Genomic DNA, 10810 nt, shown 5'->3' with positions numbered 1-10810 from the left:
GGATGTGAAAATTACGGAACAGGAAATAAATAGTTTCTATAACTTGCCCGAAGTTTTCACTAATCAGTATGTGGAGTTCAAAAGATCAAACTTGGGATGATATTATCCTGCCGGTCATTGCGAAACCTGGGGCAGCGTGGGAAGTGTCTAAGAAACAAAAGAAGACACTCAAAGGAATGCAGTTGACACCCATGGCCGGCTATGGCAGTAATTTGTCTGTGCTAAATTAATGCCAGAGTCGCACTACAGCACAGTGACTCATGAGAAGGGATATTGCTTACCTATTGCCACAGGAAAGAGTATGGATGTGGGGAGACATCATCTATAATAGTGTCAAGCTAGCATCCAAAAAGGGGCGAGCGTTACTGTTTCCCGCATCTCATCACAGCTATGTGCCTAAACGCTGGGGTCAAGGTTCAAGATGATGAGCAGCGTATTCATGTTGCTCCAATTCTAGATACAGACTATTTCAAGAAACACCTTGACCGAACGGAAGCTGCCCAACCAAGAGCAGGGGTGAAAAGGCAGAGAACAAGCCTTGCCACATCATCCAGCTCCACAGGGTCACAAAAAGAGATGATGCAAGAAATGTTGGGCATGATGAAATATATGAAGAAAAGTCAGGAGGATGGTGGAGCGGACACAGAGGAGCATGAATTACTGACACATAGCTTCTAGGAGCTTAAGTTGACACTTCAGCATACCAATGGGTTGAGTGGGACTCGGATGAGTGGATGGGCTCAGAGGAAGAAGAGGAAGACGAGGAAGAGAAGAGGAAGAGAGGAGAAGAACAAGACTGAACCGGAGCACCTATTTATGTTTTATGTGTTTAACTGTCTTCATTTAATTTTGTGTCCATTTGAAACTTTAAACTCTGTTTATTTTGGTTTTGGATGTTTTCATGTTAGTTGTTTAGTTGTTTTCTAATTTGTAGTTATTGAAAGGACGAGATTAGGTTGTAATATTTCAATTTAGTTGGGAATTCGTTCTAACATGAGGGACACCACAGTTTTATGTTTTGACAGATTTTGGATGATGAAAGTCCGAGAAGGGTGATCATTGTGGACGACAATTCATGAACTAACCAGGGAGAATTCTCGTACCTTATTAATTTTTGATTATTCTCTATTCCTAAATTGTGCAAAGGGAACATTGGGGACAAGTCATGTTTGTTTGGGGGTAGGGAATAGTTTTTAAACCGAGTTTAAGGGTATATTGGCTGGAAACCAGTTACCGCCTTAAAAACTGCCTAGCAGTACTGGCGACTTCGGGTTTAACAACGCACAGTACACCTTAAACTGCTGAAAACTACATAAAAAAAAAATTAAAAAATAAAAAAAAAATAAATTTTTTTGTTTTTGTTTCTGTTGGTTGTTTCGTTTTTGCCGATGATAAGTGTTATAAATCAATGAGAATAGGATTGTTGAATTTTTATTGTTGAGAAATGTTAAGTATTGCTTCAAGTTTATGTTTATTGACTGGATCTTGATTGAGGTTTGTTGAGTGGTTCAACCACATTTTCATTTTTTTCAGCAGCTTAGATTCATTTTACGCGATTAGGTAAAGTCTTGATAATGTTGGTGGACTCTAGAACCTAGTTGAGAAATGCTGAGGTGAAATTCTAGGATAGACATGGTTGAGGAGATGATTAGGCATTTTTTCGGAATGTTTGAGCCTTTCTAGCCGACCCATGAATGAAATTTCCCTGTCACCCATAGAGCCATATGAATTTGTTTTATTTTTCTTGGAAAACAACAAAAGTTGTCAATCCTTTTGCCCTAAACACTTTATTTACCTAGGAGAATTCGGTCCTAGTGCAAAACAAAGAACGAAACGAGTGGACAAATGAGCAAAAGAATAGTGGGGGTTAAGAGAAGAAAAATGAAGAAGAGACCAAAAGAATGATGTGGGGGTTGAAGAAAAGAATAAAAACAAAGGAGGTAGTCACCTCAATTCAATTCAATTGATTGGTGAAAAAAAAAAAAAAAAAAAAAACACACACACACAATGCTGCCTAGTTTAAGGGTATACCGGCTGGAAACCAGAACCCGCCTTAAAAACTGCCTAGCAGTATTTGGCGACCCTGGGTTTAACAACGCCAGTACACCTAAACGAGTCTCCCCTGCATTTATGGTATCCAGTTTTTAAAGATACGCGTTTGAAGGCTGTGAATTAGTGGACATGTCGATGGTGTTGAGAAAGTGTGGGTTTCGATGTGATTTTAGTTTTGCTTAGGACAACCGAGTTCTCTTACTTTGTTTCCTATCCTTTTATTGGAGCCATGACCCGAGCCTAACATTACAAGCTTTTAAAGACCTTTTGATTTCCATCTGTGTTTAGTCCTCATTAGTGGAGAGTAGTCGTATTTAGGCTATGGAGTCTGCCACCATTTGATAAACTTACAATTTTTGCATAAAATAATCGAGAGTTGGAATGTGGATTGAAGTGGGGATCACCTACTTGGTGGACCGATTGAGGAAGACAGTCGATGTAGCTTATAACTTCTTGGAGTGTGAACATTTCCTGATAATAATTTTTCAACAATTTTAAAAGACGTGACTTTCTAGGCAATTCATGTGGAATTTGAGTTTGTTGGTTTGTTTTTTCAGTTTTGTGTGTGTGTTTTCATGTTTTTGTTTTTGTTGTTGTCTATGTTTTCGTTAGTTTTGTACTGTATGTCGGGGACGAGCATCTCTTTAGTTTGGGGGTAGTTGATAATCCATAAATTATACAGTTTTTATTAGATCCTTTTGTTGGATTTCAGGACTTTCTAGTGCATTTTGACGAATTGTTGCTTATTCTTTACTTTTCGTGTTTCAGGTTAAAATGGACTTTTTGAGCAATAAGACAAAATTGGATAGTTTTGACTCAGAAATAGGGATCTCAGAAGATAGGAGAGTTCCGGAGCAGGACAAAGCACGATGAAGCTTGTTCCCAAGGAAGAGAGTCGAGAATCGAAGAATCGAAGAGAAAAGCAAGCAGAGTGAATTCTGTAATTTCAAAACTTTTCAAGGAGCTTCGCCCGGTGAAGGATTGTCTTCGCCGCGGTGAAGTAAGCCAGAGACGATTGAGATTTCTTCATTCTTGCCGCGGCAACAGTCAATTTATTCAGTTTTGTTAAACGCATAGTTTCGTGTTGTGCATGTTTGGCGGGTTATTTGGACTAAGTATAAAAGAAAAACTTGCCTTTTTCCCAAAGGCCTGATCTTTTAGGGTTAGCTATTTTTACATTTTGGAGAGTAAAACTTTGAGCTTTTTGGTTGTTAAAGGGAGAAGATTCGGATTTGACGAAAAGATTTGTCTTTGGGGAGATTTCTTATCTTCATCTCAGTTTCATTATGCTGAATTCGTTTATTTCCGTTTTTCGTTTTTGTGTTATTAATTTAGCTATGAACTAACCTATTTTGGGTTAGGGTTTTGATTGTAGTTTGGATTTTAAATGGGTTAAGTGTTTGATTGTGTTATTTTCATATGAATATGCTTTGGTTGGGTGTTACTCTAAAGAGAATGCTGTTGTGATGAACATGATGAGATGAGAAATAATTCATGTTAGGATTCTGGGTAATCACTTTTAGTATTGGATGTAGAGATAGATTCAAGAATAATGAAATCAATTTAGGATTCTATGCTAATGAGTTAGAATTATAACTTTCAATTGTTGTTGGTGCGGAAGGTTAATAAGGATGAATAGGAAAACAAGCCCGAGAGGTATGTTAACATATTAGTGAATTCGATTTCAACCACTTGCGCATGAATGTGAATATAGTGTTATTTTTAGGGAACCCAGAAAAATCCAAACGAAGTCAAAACCCTACCCGTTTTGCTTGAATAGATATTCCGTGTTTTCATTTTGTTTTCTTAATTAAGTTTTAACTCTTTGTTTAATTTCATTGTTGTTTTTAATTAAAATTTGCTCCCACCAATCCAAAGAATTCGATTGCTTCAACTTGATAATGTTAGGAAACTTAGTGCTTTGCTAACAATCCTCGTGGGAACGATATCCTACCCATCATTTTATTACTTGAGCGACTAGTGCACTTGCTAGTTTTGCATGTTGTAAGAAACACAAAGTTTCATTCTGGATTGTATCAACAGCATAAGCATACTACCCACCATACAACAAATACTAAATACAAACCAAACAAAAAAAAAAAAAAAACACAAACAAACTAAGCACTTCCTAAAAACAAACGCACCAAACAAACGAAATAACCCATCAACAATGCAACACAAACCAAACCGTCCACTCCCCCAAACTTAAAGGATGCAATGTCCTCAGTGCATGAAAAACAAAAAGAATAAAAACAAAAAAAATGGAAAAATGAGAGACAAAAACTTCCCTTAAGTGAGAGGACAAAACTACTAGGAATTTGGGCTCATAAGGTGGTCAAATGTGGCTCCACGAATGAGCAGGCAATCATTGACACTTCTGATGCGAGGCTTAAGGTTTTTTTTTTTTGTTTTTTTTTTTTTTTTTTTTTTTTTTTTGTTTTTTTTTTTTTTGGTTTTTGAAGAAGCCACAACTATGTAAAGTGACACAGGGTACCCTGTGTTCTAGTCTGCTTGAAATTGTCTTCTTCTTCTATCACGTAAACTTCCCCTAAACTTGTTCCTCGTTCTGACGATAACACACAAAAATAAATAAATTAAACACAATTAAACAAAAATAAAAGAATTGTAGAAAAGAGCCCAGTTAGTAAATTCGCGTTTTATACGCGAATTATACGGCTAGCCGTATAATTCCCATATAAAAATCGAATTCACGTATTTTATTAGGGCTGCTGTATAATTCGTGAATTATATACCCTATCCGTATAATTCGTGAATTATACGCGAATTTTTGCAAACAAAAAAATAATTAAATGATAAGGCAAAACGACGTCGTTTTGGTTGGGTTTGACTAAAATTAAAGAAAATCTCCTTCATCTTCCTCGGTTCTCTCTTCCACAGTCTTCATCTCTTCTTCAAATCTTCAACAATTCAACTCTTTTTTCTTCATCTATTGACTCTTTGAGTCTTGATCTCTTCTTCTCTTCTCTTTTTAACTATCTTCTCCAAGCTTTAAGTCCAAGACTTTAGCTCTTCAAGCCTCAAGCTACACACTTCTTCTNGTTTCAGGTTAAAATGGACTTTTTGAGCAAATAAAGACAAAATTGGATAGTTTTGACTCAGAAATTAGCGGATCTCAGAAGATAGGAGAGTTCCGGAGCAGGACAAAGCACGATGAAGCTTGTTCCCAAGGAAGAGAGCCGAGAATCGAAGAATCGAACGAAGAAGCAAGCAGAGTGGCAGTTCTGTAATTTCATAACTTTTCAAGGAGCTTCGCCCCGGCGAAGGAATTGTCTTCGCCGCGGCGAAGTAAGCTAGAGACGATTGAGATTTCTTCATTCTTCGCTGCGGCGAAGAAGAATTCTTCGCCGCGGCGACAGTCAATTTATTCAGTTTTGTTAAACGCACAGGTTCGTGTTGTGCGTGTTTTGGCTGGGTTATTTGGATTAAGTATAAAAGAAAAACTTAGCCTTTTTCCCAAGGGCCTTGATCTTTTTAGGGTTAGCTATTTTTACATTTTGGAGAGTAAAACTTTGAGCTTTTTGGTTTGTTAAAGGGAGAAGATTCAGATTTGACGAAAAGATTTGTCTTTTGGGGAGATTTCTTATCTTTCATCTCAGTTTCATTATGTTGAATTCGTTTATTTCCGTTTTTCGTTTTTGTGTTATTAATTTAGCTATGAACTAACCTATTTTGGGTTAGGGTTTTGATTGTAGTTTGGATTTTAAATGGGTTAAGTGTTTGATTGTGTTATTTTCATATGAATATGCTTTGGTTTTGTGTTACTCTTATTTTTTATGCTGTATGTGATGAACATGATGAGATTGAGAAATAATTCATGTTAAGATTCTTGGGTAATCACCATTTTAGTATTGGATGCTAGAGATAGATTCAAGAATTAATGAAATCAATTTAGGATTCTTATGCTTAATGAGTTTAGAATTATTAACTTTCAATTTGTTGGGTGCGAAAGGTTAATAAGGATGAATAGGAAAACATAGCCCGAGAGGGTATGTTTAACATATTAGTGAATTCGATTTACAAACATTGCGCATGAATGTGAATATAGTGTAATTTTTAGGTTAACCCATAAAAATCCAAACGAAGTCAAAACCCTACCCGTTTTGCTTGAATAGATATTCCGTGTTTTCATTTTGTTTTCTTAATTAAGTTTTAATTCTTTGTTTAATTTCATTGTTGTTTTTAATTAAAATTTGCTCCCACCAATCCAAAGAATTCGATTGCTTCAACTAGATAACGTTAGGAAACTTAGTGCGTTGCTAACAATCCTCGTGGGAACGATATCCTACCCATCATTTTATTACTTGAGTGACTAGTGCACTTGCTATTTTGCATGGTTGTAAGAAACAGCCGCATCAAGTGTTTGGCGCCGTTGTCGGGGACTGTTTTTAAGTTACGTAAAGTTTTTTCCTTAAGTTTAGCTAGATTGAAGTTTTAATTTTTTTGTTTTTAATTTTCATTAGTGTTGTGATCTCACTTTTCTTTCACTTGTGTTCGTTCAGTTTATGCGAAGAGCAAGACGTCAACCAGTGTTCCTGTTGACCTTAGCTTGAGAGGACCATGAGAGACGACAAGAGAGAAGAGAAAGAGAAAATCTTACTACAGAATCTGAAGAATTTGTTGTAGAAATGGCTAAAGAAAAACAGGACACTGAGGGAATTTTCAGTTCCCACAGTGAACGGAAGTGGGTCAATATTACTAGACTTACAGTCCAAGCAAACAACTTCGAGATCAAGCCGCCAATCATCCAGATGATCCAACTCGGTTAGATTCCCGTGATTTGAAGGAAGATCCGAATCAGCACATTGCAAATTTCCTGGAAATTTGCGACACCTTCAAGTCGAATGGAGGTAGCGGATGATGCTATTAGGCTGCGGTTTTTCCATTCTCATTGGGAGATAAAGCAAAGGGGTGGTTATGCATTACCACCGGAACAATAACAACGTGGAATGATCTAGCACAAAAATTCCTGACCAAGTTCTTCCTCCAGCTAGTCAGCGAAATGAGAAATGATATCACATCATTTCTCCAAGATGATGCCGAGTCGTTGTACGAGGCTGGGGAGAGATACAAGGTTAATGAAAGTGTCCACATCATGGTCTGCCAGTTTGGCTTCAGTCCAACATTTACAATGGTTTGATGGGTAATGTGCAAACCATGGTGGATGCAGCTTCAGGAGGGGCCTTGCAGAATAAGACACCAGAGGAGGCTATAAGTTGCTTGAGGTTTTGGCAAGCAACAATTATCAAAGACCGAATGAGAGGTCACAACGAGGAAATCTTCAGGTCTTCATGAAGTATGCCTTCACAGCCATCTCAGCCCAACTCACTGCACTTCAAAATAGTTGGGAACTATGCAAGTAAACTCTATACAAACACCTCAACTAACATGTGAATTTTGGTGCAAGAAACCATGTGAGCAGCGAGTGTCAAGTTGGGAACACATTTGCTCCGCCATCTTCATCAACGGAGCAAGGTAAATACTTGGCAGGAAATCAGAGACAACCGAACCAACCTCTTTCCAACACATACAACCCAGGGTGGAAATTATCCAAATCGGCTTGGGGAAATCAGATCAACAAAATAACCAATGGAACAGAGGCCGTTCCAATAAACCCACCAGGGTGACCAATCAACCGGAGATCAAAGAGTGACGAAGTTGGAGATAGTTTGGTAATTCATGTAAGAGACCACAGGGTTCATGAATGAGACGAGGACAAATTTTAGAAACCAAGGGCGTCCATCGGAATCTTGAGGTACGATGGGCCAATTGCCGAGAAGCTGAATGATAGACCGCAGGGTCTCTACCGAGCAATACAGTGACTAACCCACGGAACCAAGCAAATGTCATATTTTGAGAAGTGGGACAACTTTGGGAGAAGTAAAACACTTACCAACAAGGTTGAAAACCCGAAAGGGAAGATTCTGAAGAGAAATCGATGAAGAGATCATTTGTGAAGAGAAATCAGGTGATTTAGGGGAAGAGAAAAAAAAAGGAAGAAAGGCAAAAGAAGAGGAGATTGCCATTCCCCGAGATACCACCAGAATTGCACATCCACCCACTCGTGCTTTTCCTCAGAGATTGAAGAAGAGAACAGGATAAGCAATTTTCAAAGTTCATTGAAATTTTTAAAAAATTGCATATTAACATTCCTTTGTAGATGCATTAACAGCAAATGTCAGTTATGCAAAGTTCCTGAAGGAAACTCCTTCGAACAAAGGAAATTAGAAAGATGAGGAAACGGTTGGATCTCACGGAAGAGTGCAGTGCAATCCTCCAGAAAAAATTACCCCCGAAGCTCAAGATCCAGGGAGTTTCACTATTCCTTGTGTTATAAGGGATATTCTTTTGATCATGTTCTATGTGATCTAGGAGCTAGTATTAATTTGATGCCCTTTTCTGTTTCAGGAGATTGGGAATTGGTGAAGTGAAGCCAACGCAATGTCGTTGAAACTAGCAGATAAGTCGATAAGCACCCAGGGGGATAGTTGAAGGTGTATTATGAAGGTGGGAATAATTTTTCAGCGGACTTGTGGTGTTGGACAGGGAAGAGGATAAGGAAATTCCTCTCATTTGTGGTCGGCCATTTTAGCCACGGGGAGAGCACTGATTGATGTGCAGGAAGGAAAGTTACTGTTGAGGGTTCAGATGAAACAGTAACTTTCATGTTTTGATGCAATGAAGTTTCCGTCGGAAGCGGATTCATGCTTTAGTGTAGATGTGTGATGAACTTGTTGTGGAGTCCATGGAAGAAAACATCCCAGAATTACCTCTAGAAGCGTGTATAGCCAAATCGAAAACAGTGAGGTAGAAGAATCAGCAAGTAATGATTGTGCTAGAATGTTAGAAGCACTTCAACCGATTGAGGATAGTCCAAGATAGAGAATTTGAGGATTTTGATTTTGACAAGGAGAAGGCAAAGGAAGAAAATAAAGAAGCTCCAAGGCTTAAACTGAAACCTTTACCACCTCACCTCAAATATGTCTATCTTGGAGACTCAGAAACTTTCCAGTGATTATTAGTTCGGATTTGAATGCATTAGAGGAAGAGAGGTTTATTAGAGTGTTAGGGAACATAGACTGGCAATTGGATGGACCATTTCGGACATTAGAGGTATCTCACCATCATTTTGCATGCATAAGTCTCATGGAGGATGACATTAAGCCTAGGGTACAACCACAACGGAGATTGAATCCTTCAATGAAGGAGGGTGGTGAGAAAGGAGGTCGTGAAACTCTTAGATGCGGGGATTATTTATCCGATTTTCAATAGTCCTGGGTGAGCTCGGTACAAGTGGTCCCGAAGAAAGGAGGGATCACTGTAGCGAAGAATGAGAGTAATGAGTTGATTCCAACAAGGACGGTGATGGCTGGAGAGTATGCATCGATTACCGTAAACTAAATGAGACAACAAGGAAGGATCATTTCCCATTTCCCTTCATTGATCAGATTTTGAGAGGTTGCAGGACATGCCTACTATTGTTTTCTGATGGGTATTCGATATAACCAAATTGCCATCGCTCTTGAGGATCAGAGGAAAACGACCTTCACTTGTCCCTACGGCACTTTGCTTACCGACAGATGCCATTGGTTATGCAATGCTTCAGCAACATTTCAAAGATGCATGAGTCGATCTTTGGAGATATGGTGGAACGGTTTATAGAAGTCTTTATGGATGACTTCTCAGTTTTTGGCTCATCATTTGATACTGTCTGACAAATCTTCTCTTGTTTTGCAGCGATGTAAGGAAACAAACTTGGTGCTGAATTGGGAGAAATGTCACTTCATGGTCCAAGAGGGAATAGTGCCGGCTTAGGATTTCCAAGGATGGGATCGAAGTTGATCGAGCAAAGACAGAAGTGATTGAGAAGCACCACGACTATCAAATGTCAAGGCAGTCCTTTCTTAGGGCATGCGGGGTTTTACAGACGCTTCATCAAGGATTTTTCTAAGATCTCTAAACCCCTTTGCAATCTATTGAATAAAGAAGTTGTTTTTTATTTTAATGATGATTGCATGCATGCTTTCCTAACTCTAAAAAAATTACTAGTATCTGCACATTATTGCAGTTCCGATTGGGATGCCCTTTGAACTATGTGTGATGCTAGTGACTTTGTTTAGGGTTAGTATTGGGACAGAGAAAAATAAAGTGGTGCATGTTAATTCAGTATGCTAGCAAGACACTCGTTGATGCACAACGAATTACACACACCACTCAAAGAATTATTGGCTGTGGTGTTTGCTTTTGACAAGTTTTGTTCTTACTTATTAGGTGCGAAGGTGATCGTTTCACGGACCATTCAGCACTCAGACCCTACTGGCGCAAGAAGCAAAACCTCGGTTGATAAGATGGATTTTACTACTTCAAGAGTTTGAGTGGAAATTCGAGACAAGAAAGGGTCAGAAAATGTGGTAGCTGATCACTTGTCGAGAATTGAGAGACCAATCAAGGGAAATGAGCAGGAAATACCAATTAGAGAAAACATTTCCGATGAGAAACTGATGAGAGTGGAAGAAGCACCATGGTATGCGATTTAGCAAATTATTGTCATCAAGGGTGCTCCCAAGTGGTATGACATTTCAACAGAAGAGAAAATTTTTTTCAGATTTAAGGTACTACTTTTGGGAAGAGCCGTTCCTGTACAGACACTGTACTGATCAAATGATACGGAGATGCGTCCCGGAGGAAGAAATGGAGAGCATTTTAAGTCATTGTCATGAGAAGGAAATAGGTGGCCATT

The sequence above is a fragment of the Pistacia vera genome, unplaced genomic scaffold (assembly GCF_008641045.1).
Source record: "Pistacia vera cultivar Batoury unplaced genomic scaffold, PisVer_v2 Contig204, whole genome shotgun sequence".
Lineage (NCBI taxonomy): Eukaryota > Viridiplantae > Streptophyta > Magnoliopsida > Sapindales > Anacardiaceae > Pistacia > Pistacia vera.
The sequence above is the reverse complement of the archived record's forward strand: the minus strand, read 5'-3'. Positions refer to the sequence as shown.